At 42.7% G+C, this 19,380-nt stretch overlaps 1 long non-coding RNA gene across 1 annotated transcript in view; it reads left to right on the top strand.

Annotated features, from left to right (window-relative positions):
- LOC309382983 overlaps positions 1 to 19,380 on the top strand; it is a 45,045-nt gene that overhangs the window by 10,806 nt on the left and 14,859 nt on the right. The window contains exon 2 of the long non-coding RNA XR_014173741.1: positions 6,223 to 6,294. This is a non-coding gene — a long non-coding RNA (uncharacterized lncRNA). The remainder of the gene's footprint in view (positions 1 to 6,222; positions 6,295 to 19,380) is intronic.

The following is a 19,380-nucleotide window of genomic DNA, read 5'->3' as shown; positions in this document are numbered from 1 at the left end:
AAATAGAGCTGCACCAAGGGAAGCTTATGCACCCAGAGTCACACTGGCTGCAACTAGCTGTGTGGAGATTGAGCGGGAGCACCTGAGGAGGAGCGGGAGCACCTGAGAGGGGCCCACCTGTCCCTGCGGGTGATTAAAACCATAGAGGCCTCGTGCAGGAAATCCACCACAAGAATCTATGATTCCACCTGGACTTCCTTCGTAACCTGGTGCCAGGAAACCAGGTGGAGCCCACCAGGGCCTCAGTTCCACAAGTCCTGGAATTTATCCAGGATGGCTTGGATAAAGGGCTCGCCCGGGGCATTGTGCGCAGGCAACTAGCTGCCCTTGCCACGATCCTCCCAGGCAAGGGCCTAGTCCCCCTCACCCAACTACCCGTTGTGGAAAGGTTCCTTCAGGGGGTCTCCAACCTGCATCCACCAGTGGTGCATAGATTCCCCACGTGGAACCTCCCCACCATCTTACGGGCTCTCATGGGGGAGCCCTTTGAGCCGTTGAGGACGGTTAGCCTGAAGCACCTAACTCTTAAGGTGGTGTTTCTAGTCGCTATCACGTCGGCTAGACGGGTTTCAGAGCTAGGAGCATTCTCCAGGGAGGACTTGTGCATGTTCCACAACAACAGGGTCATCTTGAGGTTAATCCAGCCTTTCTTCAAAAGGTGAATTCCATCTTCCACCGTTCCCAGGAACTTGTCCTTCTGGATTTCTGTCCAAACCTCGTTAGGGAACGGGAACAGCAGTGGCACCTGTTGGATGTTCAATGGGCCCTGCGTATTTACTTGAAGTGGACGGCCTCCTTTCGGAAGTCAGAGGCTCTTTTCCTATCCTTCCAACCTTCTGCCCTGGGTAAAAGGGTAACGTCTTCCACCATTAGCAGGTGGATCCGCTTAGCCATCTTCCTGGCATACGAGTCCCAGAAGTTGCCGGTGCCGACTGGCATCCCGGCTCACTCGATGAGGAGCACCGCCAGCTCGGCGGCTTGGGCCTCCCAGGCCCTGATAGACAACATTTGCAGAGTGGCTACGTGGGCCTCCCCATCACCATTCATCTGACATTACAGGTTGGACGTGTTCGCATCGGCTGATGCAGCGTTTGGGCGCAGGGTGCTACAGTAGGTTATTGCAGACCATTAGTTCCCCGCCCATGGGACTTAGCTTTGGTAGGTCCCATCCACTGGAGCCTCCTGTCCCTTACTCTGAAAAATGGCGGTTGGTCTTACCTGAACTGCTATTTTTGGGGCTCAGACAGGAGGCTCCAGTTTCCGTCCTCAGTAGTAGCATAGCTGGGGTTGTGGGAGTTCTCCTTTGTGCCTTGTTTTCAGGTCTCGGGGGAGCTCACTTCGACGAACTGGAGACGCAAGGGTGGAGCACAGAGGCATGTCTTCAGCTTCATCCCAGTCTCATGGCCAAATGGGCGTGACAATATCATCCACTGGAGCCTCCTGTCCGAGCCCCGAAAATAGCAGTTCAGGTAAGACCAACTGCCATTTGTTTTGGTAGCCTACCGTAAACCATGGTGGTTAATTTTACTAAACAGCTAATTATTTAGCTAATAATTTGCAACATTCCAGTTCTTAAATGTGCAATAAATTATATGGAATGTTTTTACAATGGCTCTTTTTTAATTCTAAAGCGCCTAACCATATAGGCAGGAATGATTTCTGGATAAAATTCTGATCATCTATTAGCCATGCGGATTATTGCTTGCAGGAGTTTGTGAGAGAGAATGTCTAAGAAGTTCTCTATCCCTGTGTTAGGAGATGCCATGAAATGCTTTTTTTTTTAAAAAAAAGAGGAATATTCATGATGTTTAAAACTCAGGAAGGTTCATTAAAACAAATAATTGTACGCTAATGTTTTCACTTTGTGCTCTTGTGTCTTGTATCAAGTATACTTTTTAGTGTTTGGCTTCTTATACATATTTTCTCAATTATTCCTACTTTTCTCCCTGTGTTATGTTGGCACTGAAATTGTTGAAATGTTTGCAAGAAGAGGTTTCTTGCTGCACTTTCCATAAACAGGCATAATTCAATTATTTAATTTGTTTGTGCATTGGACACAGAAATATTCAATTTGGACGTGATGTAACCATAGCTTGCAGCATCGGAACTGCTTAGTCATAAGCAGCTATTATTTGCAAATAATTGTTTTAAGCATTTGCTGTCTTAATTCATTGCTAGTGACTATCTTCATCTACACAAGGAATATGCAGCAAAACAGGTCACACACACACACACACACACACACCCTTGCCCACTTAGTTTTCAGTCTCCAAAATCACGCTGCTCAAATTTGGCAGCAACAAAATAGCTTGAATTGTCATCCGGTTTTGGAAGGAAATGTAAGAAAACAAATGCTATACCTTAGGTAGACTTAATCCACGTGTGTGTGTGTGTGTGTGTGTGTGTGTATTAAAAAAAAGCAGAACAAGTTACAGTTGTCATCCCTTTGATACTAACTGCGGACTTCGATAACCAGAGTAACATTTATTAAGCAGCTTCTTTTTGGGCAAAGATTAGCCACTCAGTCTACCTTCCACGTTAAAAGATTAAATTCTGAAATAGTATTTTGCAGATTGCTTAATATAAGGGGTTAATTAGTGAATTGGTGTTTCTGCATGATGAAAAGGAGTTCTGTTGTCATAAGATGAGAGTTAGCATTGCGGTCTTTGATGTGTCTGAGTGTTCTTATGGACATTGATTTGCAATTTTAAGGTTTTCTTTGATCAGGCTAGATGCCGAGAAATGCTATCTAAAACATTTCCCACAGGTTCTGTTCTGTATTCTTTTTTAGGATATAAACTTATGAGACTTACTTTGGTTTGTTACAAAGATAAAGGGCAACTGCTTTACACAATACATTATAGATATATATTTTGCAAAGTAAGTGAGCACAACTGGAATATTTTTCTTTTTGATAATAATACACAATTTGTTTACATCACTGTGTGTGCCTTTTGTGGCGTATGTGTAATCCTAACATATTGACACACACAAGGAAGGTAATCTGGTATGTTCCTCATGTGCTGAAGTACAACTCTTATGATCTCATTATTGACTTTGGAGTAGAAGAAAAAGTGATCCTTGCATTAAAAAAAAGTCTTTTTAATAGAGAAAAGAGTTTAAGGTTCTCAATTTTATTACTAGAGGTTGTCTCATAATTTTGTCTCATGATAGGAGGATAGAAGGGGAGTACAAAATGTATTCACACTTTTGAAAATTGGTGTTGGGGAAGATTTTCTTTTTCATAAAGTTTTTTTATTTTTCATTTTCATAACATATAAACACATGTATTCTATTACATAGCCAACATCGTATTGTATTATTAAATGTTTACATCAATTCATCTTACCATCAACTCCCAAAAAGGAAAAAAAACCCCAGTTATTGGCTCTTCTGCTCTCCATACACTATATTTGTGCATTCATTTTTTTCTCCTTCTCTCATCCCCCTCCCTCCCTCCTTCTTTCTGTCCTCCTTCCCTTCTCTACTTCCCCTGCCTCTCTCCTACTCCTCTCTCCCCTTTCCACTCCTCATTTCTCGCCTCCTCTTCCCCCCTCCTACCTTCTCTCCTATCCCTTTCTCCTTCCCTTACCTCTCTTCTATTGGGGAAGTTTTTTGAGAATACCTTGGGAACCAAACAAGATGGATCACTGAACAAATCAACCCAGATGATTTTTCTCTTGAGGCACAAATGACCATGTTCAAATGATAATATTTATGACACATTATGTACAGACTTAGCTGGAGATGACTCAAATGCTGGGGAAAGGTAGAAGGAAAAATGAAGAGGGTGATCAGCAACAGGGTGGATGGAGGTAATTAGGTAGCAAAAGGTCCAGTGTTGGAAGACCTGAATAGGGACAGCTGTTCATAGAGAAAATTTATCTACCGTATTTTTCGGACTATAAGACGCATCGGTGTATAAGGCACACCAAGATTTCAAAGAGGTAAGTAAGAAAAAAAATTTTTGTCTTCCCCGGCCCCCAGAAGCACTCTACAGACTTCAGCAGGATTGGGGTAAGGCAAAAATGCCCCCGTTTTTCACCAAAACGGGGGCAATCTTCCTTTCCCCAACCCTGCTGAATCCTGCAGAGTGTTTCTGGGGGGTGGGGGAAGGCAAAAACACCCCCGTTTTGGTGAAAAATGGCCCATTTTTGGCCCATTGTTCACCAAAACGGGCATTTTTCCCTTCCCCCAGCCCTTTTGAAGCCTGCATAGTGCTTCTGGGGGATGAGGGAAGGCAAAAACACTCCCATTTTGGTGAAAAACGGCTTGTTTTTCACCCATTTTTCACAAAAATGGGATGTGGGGGTGGGGCTTCAGGAGGCCAAAAATGGCTGTATTCCGTGTATAAGACGCACCAACATTTCCACATTCTTTTTGGAGGGTGGGGGAAAGGTGCGTTTATACTCTGAAAAATATGGTATATGGTCTCCAAGCGTCAGTACTGACTTAATGGGCACATAATCATCAATCAAACTATCAACCACAATTGTTTACATTGTATGGTAATTACCATACTTCCAATTATGGGCAATAGCACATTGGCAATGATAACTAATTAATGTATTTTGGAATTGTACACAGGAATTAGGAATGTATACACTACTGTGTGTGTGCGAGCTATGAGACGGTATATAACCCTAAATGCTATTGCTATAATTTAAGGATTGTAATATCTATATATAATGACAATTGCAAAAAAATAAATCTAGTGGAGCATTTCCTCAGTTTACTGTCCATCGGATGAATTAGACTTCAACTCCCATAATCCCTCACCAATAGCCTATTTTAGTCTGTGGCTTTTCAGTTTTTCTTAGTTTTTTTTAAAATGCATGTTAGGACAGTATTCATCTTGGCTACTTAAGAAATATTGGAGTGGATGCCCGGCTGTCGATGGATGACCATGTGACAGTCGTGGCTAGGGGGGCGTTCCACCAGGTTCGCCTGGTGCGCCAATTGCGTCCCCTATTGGACCGGGACGCCCTTCACACAGTCACCCATGCGCTTGTGACGTCCCGCCTGGACTATTGCAATGCTCTCTACATGGGGCTCCCCTTGAGATGCACCCGAAGGCTGCAGCTGGTCCAGAATGCGGCCGCGCGGGCAATTATGGGAAGTACCAGGTACTCCCATATAACACCTCTCCTGCACGGGCTGCACTGGCTACCTGTGGCTTTTCGGGTGTGTTTCAAGGTGTTGACTATCATTTTTAAAGCGCTCCATGGCACAGGACCTAGTTACCTGCGGGATCGCATCCTACCCCACACATCCCTGCGACCGATTCACTCTCACAGAGTGGGACTCCTCCGGGTGCCGTCCACTAGGCAATGCCAGTGGGCGGCGCCCAGGAGTTAGGGCCCTCTCTGTGATGGGCCCGACCCTCTGGAATGATCTCCCCCCCGACATCAGAACAACCACCGATCTCAGCTCCTTCCGCAAAAAACTTAAGACCCACCTGTTCCAATTAGCTGGCCTGGCCCAACCGTAGTTTTTAATCCTTAATCCTTCTGGCCGGTATTTTAAATTTCTAGGGGTAGACCTTTTAAGCTGTTTTTAATTTTTATTATTATTGTACAGGCGTTATATTTAATTTGTTTTTAAGGGGTATTTAATATTTTGTACTGTGTATATGGTTTTTTAGTTGCTGTCTATACACCGCCCCGAGTCCCTTCGGGGAGAGGGGGCGGTCTATAAATTCAATAAATAAATAAATATAACTCCTTTAAAAATGGCTATAGATTTTAATCCCATCAATTTATACTGTAGTTTCTGATATTCCCCTCATGATTTGATTTATTTTTGTTTTTTCAAGGAACAGCTGTCCAAAAGACCTAAGCTAGGGGTCAGAACAGCAAAACACTACTTGGCTTTATGATTTCAAAAGCCCAGTTTATACTCTTTAAGTGCTTCCCTTTCCAGTATTGAGTTAAGTCAGAAGAAGAAATATGTATGTGTTCTGCATCCCATTAATTTATTAACCTCATATCACTAGAGAGTTCTTGGTGAACACTCTCCCATTTTCCCCCCTCCTTCTCAAAGGAGTCACTTTGATTTCAGAGACTACAATGAACTGTTACTCGGAGTTTCAGATAATGGGGACTTTATTTGTGATCTGGTTGGTTTCACATGATTTGTCTTTGGTAATTCACACAGAGCCCTGCCAAGCAGTGTATTCTTGTCTAAATATTCTTGAACCAACTGCTTAATAATCTATTTCAGGGTTTGCTGGATTTTGACGCGAAGCTGACCAGCTTCTCTTAGGTGGACTGTCTTTTTTTCTTCTTTTTGGAGGTAGGATCAACTTTTGTTCTTCTCTGGTCTTCTTTTAGAGGCTGAGCCCATCCTCCATGATTTCTGACAGATAACAAAAAGGACTCTGATCTCTAAGCTTCTTACACATTTTTTGATGTAATTGGTGTAATCCCAAAAAATTCAGCCCTCTCATGGTAACCCATTTCTCCCTAAGAATCTCTACATTAGCATGGGTTGCAAATTTCTCCTTGTGTCAGTTGTTTTGCTTAGATTTGTTTGATCACTTTCTCTCTTTTTTGGGGGGACGGGACGGGAGAAGACAAGGGGGAGGAAATGGAATGAAAAAGCTATGCCCCTCTCCCTGTCATCTATTACTATCTTCTCCATACATTGGGATTCTCAGTTGACAGCTATTTTGCACCATGCAATGCTTTTCAATTTAAATTCCAATTGTAGGATGGAATCATCGGTGATAATGCTACTTCTTATGAACTAACGCTGCTTCCTGAATCTTGTGAACTGAGCCTTAGGAGGAGACAGCAAAGGAGATGGTTGGTTAACCCTGAGGGGGGAATAAAGAATGAAGAGTGTCATGCAGAAGATTTAATTCAGATTCCTGCATCAGTCCAGGGGTTGGGCTCAAGGGTATAGTTTTGAATGTATGTCATTCTGATTTTTTTTTTGAGTCCCTCAAAACAATCAGATTGTTAAATGGTGTTATTGGAGGAACTCTTTACTTAGAAAAGAAGCCAATGTTTGGCCATTTTGGAATCATGTTGTGGCACATGTAATTTAGTTGCCTATCTTAAACACGATGCCTAAAAGAAATGTTCACATTTCTGTGTTGCTTAGACCAGCAATCTTATTGACTGAAGGAAGTAGATGGAAAAGGAAGTGTCTCAGACTAATGGGATATCCTACACTGATTAGCGATTTGCTAAATTATTCATGCCTTCTGCATAAAGGAATTGTTCCTTCACCTGCTGATTCACTCAAGGCAGGGAGAAAGCACTTTAGTGGGGTAGTATGGATTATAAAGCTCTGATCTAATAGAGCCTTGCTCAACAAGATAACCCTAGAAGTACTAGACCCTATGTTGGCTGGGATTTGTAGTCCAGTACATCTGAAAGCCTCAAGTATGGGGAAGATTGCTATATTGTGATAGGATTGGGAATTGGAGACATCTAATTTCTATGCCAAGTGGTCTATTTTCTCTCCTGCTGTTTGTATTAAGTTAGGAAATGCCTACAAACACTCAGAGACTGGTTGGTTTTTTAAAAAAAGATTAGTAAACATATTGCAACTTAGAATTTGGATAGCTAGGAACTGATTGTCAGATACAGATTGTCATGGTCACACAAAGAATTTTTTTGTATGTGTTATTAGGAAGCTAACAGAATATCATACAGACATTGAATAAAAAGTAGAACAGTCTTGAAATATCTTATTCTGCAGATCAAAAAAGTATTAAAGAATATTTCGGCATGCAAAATCAAGTATGATGTGTACAGCTGTTTTACAGATATATATTCAGTGGATATCAAAAGTCTACACACCCCTGTTAAAATGCCAGGTTTTGGAGATATAAAAAATTCAGATAAGATAAAATCACTTTTTTTTCACAAAATCACAAAAAAAATCACAATGTTTCCACCTTTTACTCATAAGATGTACAATTCAATTGAAAAACAAACAATTTGGGGAAGGGGGGAATAACAATAAAAAGATATAATAATGCGGTTACACAAAGATGCACACCCTTATAGTAACACTTTGTTAACACCCCTTTTGATTTTATGTCAGCATTCAGTCTTTTGAAATAGGAGCTTATCAGCATGGCACATCTTCCCTTGGGAAACTTTGCCAACTCTTCCTGGCAAAAATGCTCCAAATCTGTCAGATTGCGAGGGCATTTCCTGTGCCAAGCCCCCTTCAGGTCACCCCACTGATTTTCAATATGATTCAGGCCTCGGATCTCCAGCTGAGCCATTCCAAAACTTGGATCTTCTGATGAAGCCATTGTTTTGTTGATTTGGAGGTATGCTTTGCATCATTATGTTGAAAAGTGAAAATCCTGCTCATCTTCAGCATTTTAGCAGAGGCCTGAATCAAGGATGAAATTCAGCAGGTTCTGACAGGTTCTGGAGAACCGGTAGCGGAAATTTTGAGTAGTTCGGAGAACTGGAAAATATCACTGGAACTGGAATGGAGATTTTGCAGTATCCTTCCCCTAGGAGAGGGGAGGGAATGGGGATTTTTCAGAATCCTTCCCCTGGTGTGGTGAGGAAATGGAGATTTTGCAGTATCCTTCCCCTGCCATGCCCACCAAGCTACGCCCACAGAACCGGTAGTAAAAAAAATTGAATTTCACCAGTGGCCTGAATATTTTGTGCCAAAATGGGCTGATATTCGGAACTGTTCCTAATTCCCTCCCCTTTGACTAGTGCCCCCGTTCCAGCTGAAGAAGAGCAGCCCCAGGGCACAATATTGCCACCACCATGCTTCACTGTGGAATTGTGCACTTTTGGTGATGTACAGTGTTGCTTTTGCACCAAACATAGTATTGGAATTATGGTCAAAAAGTTCAAACTTGATCTCATGAAATAAGGTAGGCTTTTGCAAACTGTAGCCGGGCTTGAATGTTTTTCTTTGTAAGAAAAGGCTTCCATCTTACCACCCTACCCCACTGCCCAGGCATGTTGGATTGTTATCATATGTAGCACACAACCAGTGCTTGCCAGAAATTCTTGCAGCATCTTTAATATTGCTATGGGCCTCTTGTACCAGTTTTCTTTTTTTCATCAATTTTGGAAGGACGTCCAATTTTTGGTAATGTCACTACTGTGTCATATTTGCTCCACTTGTTGATAACTCTCTTCACTGTACTCCATGGTATATCCAATCCCTTGGAAATTTCTTCTCTTGACTGATACCTTCCAATAATGAGACCCCTTTGATGCTCTGTAAGCTTTTTGTAGTCCATGGCTTTTGCTATAAGACACGGGTGTCAAACTCACGGTGTCACATTGCCATCATGTGATGTTTCATGACATTCTTTTCCCTTTGCGGAGCTGGAGTGGGCATGGTTTGTGCGTGACGCAACCGACCTGCAGGCCGCCAGTTTGACAACTCTGCTATAAGAGATAACTGAGTAAATGTCAGAAAAGTCCTACTAGAACAGCTGAACTTTATATGGGCTTGATCAGAGTTAGTTTAATTGATAACAGGTGTATACTGACTATTTAACATCACTTTGAATGTTATTGGTTATTTCTGAGCACAGCCATACCCTTACTTATAAGAAGGTATGAACTTATGAAGCCTGTAATTATTCTAGAATTGTATTGTTATTTTCTCCCTAAAAGATTTGAGTTTGATTTTCAGTTGGATTGCATAGCTTATGTGTTATATTAAAGATGGAAAAGTTCTGAAGAGATTTATCTTGGTCTGATTTTTTTTTTTACATCTCAAAAAATTGACATACGCAGAGTTATGTAGAATTTATATATCCATTGTATTGTGTATGTGTACATACAAATACATTTGCCTGAGATCTTTGGACAGAATGAGTAAAGTCCCCATTTTAGGAGTAATGGTGTATATTTTTTTTACCATTTATTGTCTACTTATTAATATGCATTGATTTAGTGTGTGTTGAAATTTTTCATTTTTTTTAATACACGCTACTCAGAATCATATTGTCTTAGTTGGCATTTCTACAAATGCTATAAAAATTCAGTATCTCTAAAACATGGGTAAAAATGCATCGATACGTGATGACACAGTCTATAGCCACCTCATCAAGGTTTGTGTTTAAAATCTGCTTATCGTGGTAACTCCTGTTTATATTGGATTGCTGATGTGCTAAATAATTATTTTAAGATGTGCAATGTTTTCTGAAGAGCAAAACCCTTGAATTCTGTATGACTTAGTTGTCAGTAAAGTGTATGAGCATAGAATTTATGGCTAAGTGCTGGAAGACAATCGTAGCCATATCTGGCTGAGTATCCATGCAAAATAACTGCGGCTGCATGTAGTTTCCATAGATTGAGGGCGTTTTGAAGAAAACATTGAAAGCACTCACCACACCAGTCTGTTTTTAAAAGGACCTATACTTTGCTAATTCAAAGATAGCATCTTCTATTTGTTTTGTAATGCAAATCTTACAATCCTCCACCATTGCCATAACAGTGTTTCTCATTTTCTCAATGATCAGGGGTGACAGGGTTGACTAACTCTGCTCTGGATGCATCAGGTAGCCATTCAGGAGGTTCATCAGTATGTACATGCCAAAAGACCACTGTAGTGTGAGTTTGTGCCATCTGTTTTGTTAGATATGAATTCAGATGCACATCAACTTTGTATCTGTACTTCAAGTATACACTCAATGCTAAGTGAATAGAAGCCTGGCTGTATGCATAAATTTGATGATTCTCTATCTAATCTAGAGATTAAATATATTTACCAGCATGTTTATTTTGATTGTGCATTGTTCTTTTTCCCACAACATGTTGAATTTGGGGGTACGTAGCTCTGGTATCTTTTCCTGGAATCACATGGTAATTTTGCTCCCTATGCTTTTTCTTTATCTATATGAATGTACTGCTTTGATGTCTATATGATAACCTGTCATAAACCGGATTAGGTAAATCGAAATCCTTGGGGAAAATGCTGGGGGTTGTTGTCTGATTGGAGTGATGTTGTCCATTGTTCTGGATACATCAGTCAGCGAAGGCCCAAATAACATTGATGGCATAAATTATTACCATAGTATGTAAATTGTGCCTGTTCCTTAAGAGAAATTGCTTGTCCACAGTTCTGCATGCTATGTTATGTTCCTGTAGATGATTAAAGTGGATCGTGTGATTGGCTGCCTTTGAAGCTTCTTGGAAACTGCACTTAAGCCAGAACACAGCTGCTAAGCTCCTAATGGGGAGAGGTAAAAAGGAATACATATCGCTAGAATTAAAACAGTTGATTGTGAATCCATTTCTGTAGATCAGTGGGTCTCAACCTGCCTAATGCCGCGACCCTTTAATACAGTTCCTCATGTTGGGGTGACCCCCAACCATAGAATTATTTTATGTTTTCCGTATTTTTTCAAAAATATGTGTTTTCCGATGGTCTTAGGCGACCCCTGTGAAAGGGTCGTTTGACCCCCCCAAAGGGGTCCCGACCCACAGGTTGAGAACCGCTGCTGTAGATTGATGTTACGGGTTTTTTTTAAAGCCAAAATGACTTGGGATGCATAAAGCTGCCATTACATTTAGCATCTCAGCAGACACCTCTCTTTCCCCCCCCCCCTCTTCCAAAAGTGGGCAATGACCGATGAGAGAGGAATCTTCGGTTTTGTAGCACGTATATGGAATTGGACCTCCTCAGGGTAAATATGCCTGGGAGCCATTCTGCTGAGTTTTCATAATTAATTTAGATCCTGTTAAATGTCATCATAAGGTTAGTATTCTGTATAGCTAATAGTTGGAGTTTCAACATTAGTAACAAAATATATTGAGAGAAATTGTTCTATTTGGAACAGCAGTTCAGACTAACTACTGCTATAAGAATGGACTATGCACATTGACATGTTGCTAATCCCATTTCTGGCTCTAAAATGTCTGCCAGAAAATATTACATCTCATGTGATCTTTAGCAGTGAATGGAGTTCTGTTTTTTTACAAAAATGTCTGCCCGGGGCAACGTTTATATTTCTTCCCCTTTCAGCAAGTTACAAACACAAGTACTTTTTTAAAAAATAACTTGTCTTTTAGCAGGTTGCCGAAGATACTTTGACTCATCTGTCGAAGCTGATAGCTATCTTCTGGTAAAAAGTAGAGAAGATAGCCCTGTATTAGGTTCCTCAGGCACAAATGCTGCGTGATGAAGTTTAATCCTGAGGAGGTAAAGCTTTCATTCTTTTAGAATTGATAAAAAGCAGTTATCCAAGTGAATGTGGGCATGATCACCAATATCTACATTTTAAGTTAAAGAACTTATGTGCCAAATAAGGAGTAGTGTTGTGATTCCTGAAATTCCTATATGTATTTTTTCCACCAGAGCAGAATAGGCTATTTTGTGTTGGATAATTATGTTTTTACATTTGTTGCTTCTGATCCTTGTCTGGAATATGGGCCAAAGAGAGTTCAACTAAGTCTAGTTGGCTGTAGGTTTGTTGTTTTAGGAAGATTTCAACTGCTAGTGGACACACAGTAAGTCTGGAGCCAATGAAGGAGAATATTTGTAACTCAGGATTTAAATGAGGAGGTTCTTAGTGCTCTCTGAGCTAGGTTGTTTTCTTGCAGCTATTTCATTATCCAAACTAGGTAACATCATCAGTCTAAGTCTGGAGCTTTTGCTTGCAGCAATGTAGATCATCTACATTGGGAAATGGGAATGGAATGGAGCCTCACAACAATAAGCAATCAAATGTAACTTCCATACAGCCTAAATTTATCTTTTGGATAGGTGAGGTGATTACGATAGGAGCTGTCCAATTACTGTGTTTATGTGACACAGTGCCATGCTATTCCATTCTTTATGGTTCCTTTCCTACAAATTGCTTGTGGGAGTAAGAGAAAGGATGTGGTTTGTGAAAAATTCCTTTGATATAAAAAATGAACCTTATAGTAACTTGCAACTCTTTGATGTTGCCTTGTTTAAAAGAAAGTTGATCATCATCAAGGATTTGTTCACGTTTTTTCAACAATAAGGAAAATAGCTTGCTTGACCCTAAATATCTTAGCCAATTTAACTTGATTAAAAGAGATTGATTTCTTCCTTAAAAAATAGATCTGTCACCCTGAAAAGCACTAATAGTGAAGGATTCATTTCTATAAGGGACTATTGTCCAAATTGTATCCAGTACAAGAATATTCTGTCTTGCCTAGAAAGTGAGTTCTGATTGTCTGCTTGGGCAATCTGAAATACAGAAACACATGCACCAATGTCTGGATGCTTGAGTTTCCATAAATATCCAGGTTATTGGACGTGCTATCTGGAAATAACCTGAATGAACTGAATCTTACAATGAAGAATACTTTGGATATGTGGGAAGCAAGAAGAAAACCGAGGAATGATGGTATCAAAAACAGGGAGAAGACTGAATAGCTTAATTCCTATTTTTCATCTGTCTTTTAATGAAAAGAAATATGGTCCATCAAAGGCTGCATCATGGCAGGGCAAAAAAGACACACAGATCAAATATGGGAGACAATATCTAACTGCTTTGAATTAATTCAAGACTGTAGTTAGCTGGATTATATTCTAGGGTGCTAAAAGAAGTGATAGATATAATCACTAACTACAGTAATCTTTGAGAATTTCTGGGGAAGCACCATAAGATTGGAAAAGTGCTAAAATTGTCATGTTTTTAAAAAAGAAAAAAAAATGGATCCAGGGAACTACAGATTAATCCAGTTGGCATAAATACCTGGAAAAATCCTACAAATCCTCCCAAGGTGGGAGCTGGTGGGAGTTTGCAAGCACTTATAAAGAAGCAAGGGAATTACTAGAAAGCAGCATGGTTTTGTTAAGGAGTAGAGCATGCTAAACAAATCTTACTGCTTTTTTCCCCCACTAGATGACTGGATTAGTAGACGAAGGTAATCCAGAGTACTTAGATTTAGGCAATTAGTAAAAATTGACTATAGCCCACTTCATGATGAAATAGAATAAGCTCATGTTCACAGTTGCGTGGTAAGCTATTGCTATTTGCTATGGTATATGGAATTTAGAGTTCTTGTATATGGTTTAATTTTTGTTGTGCTTGGCTTTATTTTGCAGGCAGGTCAGACAAAGCTGGTGTAAATGCTTTACCCACAGATTTTATTACCGTTGTGGAAATGGAGTATAAAGTCTGTTAATACAATGATAAGTTGATTTGTTGAGCTTTGATATGTACATACAGTAAATTCCCATTTTCCTACAGTTGAACTTAAGAATACATTTAAAAATTGAAAAGTTCTATGTAGATTGGTTGGAGTTTGATGTGTTGCACTATTCATGTAGCTAAAATACACCAGCTGATTTCTGCTGTAATCTGTTAGTCTTACAATCTACAGGTTTTATTTAAAGAAACTGACATTTTTCTCTGCTGGTGGAATGTTCCAATAACAGTTTTTGTTCTAAAGAAAGTTTCACGGGGTAATAGTAGAGTTGTTTGCCATTTTTTCCCTATAAGAATTTATTTTAAAAAAAATTTAAAAAAATGTTTAATCATTCAACCATTTTTCCCTGCAGTTTGAATTTTAAATAGTGATCATCACAGACTACCACTGTAGCTAATCTCTTGGCCATTGCAAAACATGCTGTTTGTTTCCAGTCCAGCCCAGTGCTGGGATTCTGTGGGCGGGGTGAGGCTTGGTGGGCGTGGCAGGGGAAGGATACTGCAAAATTCCCATTCCCTCCCCACTCCAGGGCAAGGATATAGTAAAATCTCCATTTCCACCCCACTCCAGGGCAAGGATATTGCAAAATTATCTATTTCCACCCCATTCCAGGGCAAGGATACTGTAAAATCCCCATTCCCTCCCCACCCCACTAACCTGCTTTCCAGCTTCATTCTCCTGTGCAGGGCAACAGAAGAAGACCCAGCCGATCAGCTGGGATTTGGGAGGCAGTGAATAGACTGGGTCAGAGCCAGCCAGAGGTGGTATTTGCCAATTCTCCGAACTACTAAAAATTTCCACTACTTCTACAAGAACCGGTCAAAACTGGCTGAATACCATCTCTTGTCCATCCCTAATTAGGTTTTAGGAAATATACCTGGGTTTTATGACCTTCAGCTCAAGGGCTTCTCAGAAGATTGATAAGGAATCTTTAGAGGGCAATATGAATTATTTTCTATTCTGTATTTTCCCAGCCAATGCTGTCACTTGTCCTTTAATTCACAAAATGAACCCCAGCTTAAGGAAGAGGGTAAGGCAAGGGAAGGAAGAAATTCAAACATCAGCAGAAACTACATAGCATCCTAGACAGTTCTTCAAGAGAGGGAAGACAGGAGAAGCAATATTCTTTATTCATATTTCTTCAGAATTGATAATTTGGAAACTCACCATCTGTTAAAATAAGGATGAAGCTACCAATCGTTAAACTCAGAATCCAAAGTAAGAACTACTTACAGCAGATTTCAGTGAAAAGGTCAGAATTGGCTTGAAATGAACATCAGAGCTGCATTGCCCAGCCTGTTATAAATATTCACTTTAGTTGTCTTTAAAGATATTTTGTATTATATTAATAGGGTAAAACCTTAGCCAGCAGGATTCTCCTGAACTCTGGCCCATCCTGTGTTTGTTTCTTTATTTAGCAGAAAAGAACATTGTCCCCCCCCCCCAATTCTTTTTTTATAATTTTCATGTATTTAGCGTGTGATGGTTTATGTTTCAGACTATAAGACGCACTGGAGTATAAAATGCACCATGATTTTGAAGAGGTAATTTTTTTAAAAAAGTTTTTGTACTCTGCAGGCCTACCAAACCCTCTGCACGCCTCGTTTTTTGCAAAAAAAAAAGGGGGGGGCATGCAGAGCTTTGGGAGGCTTGTAGAGTGCTCCTGGGTCCTCCGGCCCATTTTTTGCTCATTTTTACCCTCCCCAGCCCCCAGGAGCACTTTGCAAGCCTCCCAAACCCTCTACACATCCATTTTTGCAAAGGAGGTAGGGTTTCAGTAGGGCAAAAATTCTGTATTCAGTATATAAGACACACCCAGATTTTCACCCTCTTTTAGGGGGGGAAAGGTACGTCTTATACTCCAAAAAATATGGTACTTTGTTCTTTGTTTATTATTGGATTGGTGCTTGAGATAAACTTTAGAAGACAGGCTGCAGAAGGGAAGAATAATCATTCACCACTGAAACCACTTTCCTGTAAATGTGATTAGTCCTGCTCTTTAATAGTTTAACATCGGGACATTGCCAATAGACATTTTCCAGTGGAAGAGAGGGTGTGGTCACGTGTGGGTATTCTCAAAGCCTGATTGATCCAAAGACTGAGAGCAAACTTCTTAAATACTCCTGCCTTCCTTTCTTGGCCAGTTTCCTCTCAGTCTCTTGGTCCAAGCACTGTTTTGAGTTTGTCAGTAGGTAGGAAAGTGATTTGTTCAATCTGTTCTTAAATTCGGCTTAATTGGATACTTTAAAATTCTTGCTAAATTCCAAATTACAGCTGCGGCCCAAGGGACAGTTCTCTGCCTCGGGCAGTCGGGAGGGCTGTAGGGCGCTTGCCCTCTCCTCTGCAGGTCAGAGCCTTAGCCCTATCCCCGGGGCTGTGGGGGTGCCGGGCTCCAGCGCAGTTTGGATAAGGCCGTTTTTCCTTCAGTGGGCAGCAGGAGAGCGCTGTCAGGCACCGTGGAGCGCTCATAAGCTTGGACGAAGCCTCCTAATTTGATTCAGGCGGCTGCCGCGCGCTGAGCCTTACTACCTCAGCACAGCATAGACACCTGGGGGGGAGGGCGAGTCGGTGTGCCGTGAGGGCCCCAGTGCTACGACGCCCATCCTTGCCAGAGTCAGGCACGACCTTAGAGTTCTACATGGCCCTCTTCGGCGCCTAGCTGTTTGGAATCTACAAGTGGCCATTTTGGGTGGCAGCCACGTGCGCAAGGCTTTTCTCCCGTGTGTGGCTTCCTGGAAGACGCAGGCCAGGAGTGATCGGCCTAGTCATCATCTAGGCATTGGAGGCCCAGGCTCCAGTGGGGCCTACAGAGGCCTAATTTCTTCTTCCTCATTCTCCAGGACACGTGAGTGGGGCAATGGAGGAGAGATTGGATACTCACCCCGGGCAGACAGAAGGCCCTATGGGGGTGGAAGAGAACGTGGGGCAGGGTTCAGACCTGCGGAGCCCCCAGCTCGGCCCCCTACGGCCCAATGTCCCCCTGCCACGAGGGAAGAGGCCAGGAGGCACAAGGCCCTGGAGAAAACTTTCGCCAGGGCTGAAAGACAAGCCAAGTCTGCTGGGTCTGTATCTTCCAGCAGGTCCAGGTCACCTATCAGACCTCCTTTGGCTCATTCTTCGCCTCGGGGGTTCAGTCCTTCTTCTCCCTCGGCCTCCCTCGGCCTCCACTGCCAGGTCCCGCAACTATTCCAGGTGGAGGGGGTCTCCCTTTCCTTCCCCATCGGTCTCTCGTCGGTATTCCCTTCCCCGTCGGTATTGGCGAGGGAGAGCTCCGAGGACCCATTGGAGGGTCCCTCCAGAGGGCATCATCCTTCTCGCAGGTTGGCACCCCAGGACCCTAGTTCTTCCTTTAAGGACATGGAGGATTTAGACTGCCTTCCGGAAGGTATCAAATGGCTTATTTCTGCAGCCATCTCACGGGGCATTACCCAGTGGGACAGGGGTTCCCGTTTGTCTAGGCGTCAGGGGGATTCAGGTCGCCACAGCCTTCTCCTTCCATGGTTAGCGAGGGTTCGGTCCTGGGGGAAGAGAATCTTCAGGATATGGGATTCTCGGAGGACGAGGACGCCTCCATCATCCTCGGGTCTTTTTCCCCCTGACCATTCAAGACTCTCCTGAACAAGGCAAGGAAGACCACAAAGATTGGTACTGGGGACCCCACAGTGCCCCCGCCTAGGGACCCTGACATGGTCATGTTTTCCAACACGGCCACAAACAAGGAGGAAATTCCGGCTCCTCCTCTATTTATGGAGGTTCTGACCAACCAGTGGGCCCGTCCATCCAATTTTTCTAACCCTGGGAGTAATGACCGTCGCTTCTACAACGTGGAGCAGGCCTTTGCTCAGGCCATCCAATTGCCCACCATTGACATCCCGGTCGCTACACTGGTCTCGTCTTCCCCGGTAATGTCTGGTGATGCGGCGGATAAGTTGAAACCTGAGAATAGGCACGCAGAGCTTACCTTAAGGAAAAATTTCAATGCTACTGCCTGGGCCATAAAGGCCACAGTGGCGGCCTCGTATTTTAACCGTACCACAGTCATGTGGCTCCGCCAGCTCCAGGATCGCATTCCGATCCAGGATAGCGGCTCCATCAAGACTTGACCAAGATCATTACCGCTTCTCAATTTTCCACTGATGCAACTTTGGACATGGTCAAATTTGCGTCCAGCGCCTTAGCCACCTCAGTTACCTCCCAACGCCTTTTATGGCTTCGAAACTGGCATATGGATAATAAAGCCAAATGGAATCTGGCGGCTGCACCTTTTAAAGGGCCAAATCTCTTTGGGGAGGCGCTCGATCCCATTCAAGTCGAGAACAAAGATAAAAAGAAGGTTCTCCCGTCCAACACTAAGAAGTCTGAGGCTAGGTCTCATCCTTATCGTAGGCCATCTTATAGGGCTTCTGACTATGATAATCATCAGCCTTTTTTCCTCTTTCAGGTCTGACAGGCAGTTTTCTTGGTCGTCCTTTCAGGACTGGAACAGATTCCAGCATCAGTCCTGGAGGCCCTTTTGGGGTGGGGGCGGTCGCCCCTACCGCAGAGGGAAATGACTCAAACCCGAGTTGTCCTATAGGCAGCCGCCTGTCCTTTTATGCGGATCAATGGGATGAAATCACGTCAGACACCTGGGTCAAGTCAACCGTTCGCCAGGGTCTCAGGTTAGAGTTTCTCTCCCCTCCCCCGAATCTCTTCAGGTTGTTCCCTCCGTCACAGAGCCTGGAGCGCCGCCACCTGATGGATCAGGCTATCAAGCACTTTCTCAACATTCAGGCGGTAGAGGCTGTTCCCCATGCGGAACGGGGCTGGGGCCACTATTCCAACCTGTTTGTGGTTCCGAAGAGTTCGGGGGGCTGGAGGGTGATTCTGGACCTCAAGCGCCTGAAACGATTCCTGGTATACAGGGGTTTCAAGATGTCCTCCCTCAAGTCTATCCTTCAGGGCATCCGGAGGGGGAACTCTTAGCATCGGTAGACCTAACAGACGCCTATCTTCATATTCCAATTTTCCCAACTCACCACAGGTACCTGAGATTTTCACATGGGGACTGCCATTACCAGTACAGGGCCCTTCCCTTTGGGTTGGCTTCAGTCCCTCAGGCATTGACGAAGGTGCTAATGACATGGGCGGCTCATCTACACTTCCGGTGAGGCTACAATGTTACCTGGACAACATCCTGGTCCAGGCGGGGTCCCTTAGGCAGTCACAGATCTACGTCTCACCATTTGGAGTCTTCAATCTC

The sequence above is a fragment of the Natrix helvetica genome (genome assembly GCF_964273705.1).
Source record: "Natrix helvetica genome assembly, chromosome: 1".
Taxonomy (NCBI): Eukaryota; Metazoa; Chordata; class Lepidosauria; order Squamata; family Natricidae; genus Natrix; species Natrix helvetica.
Note: the sequence above shows the minus strand (reverse complement) of the source record. Positions and strands in the feature narration are given on the sequence as shown.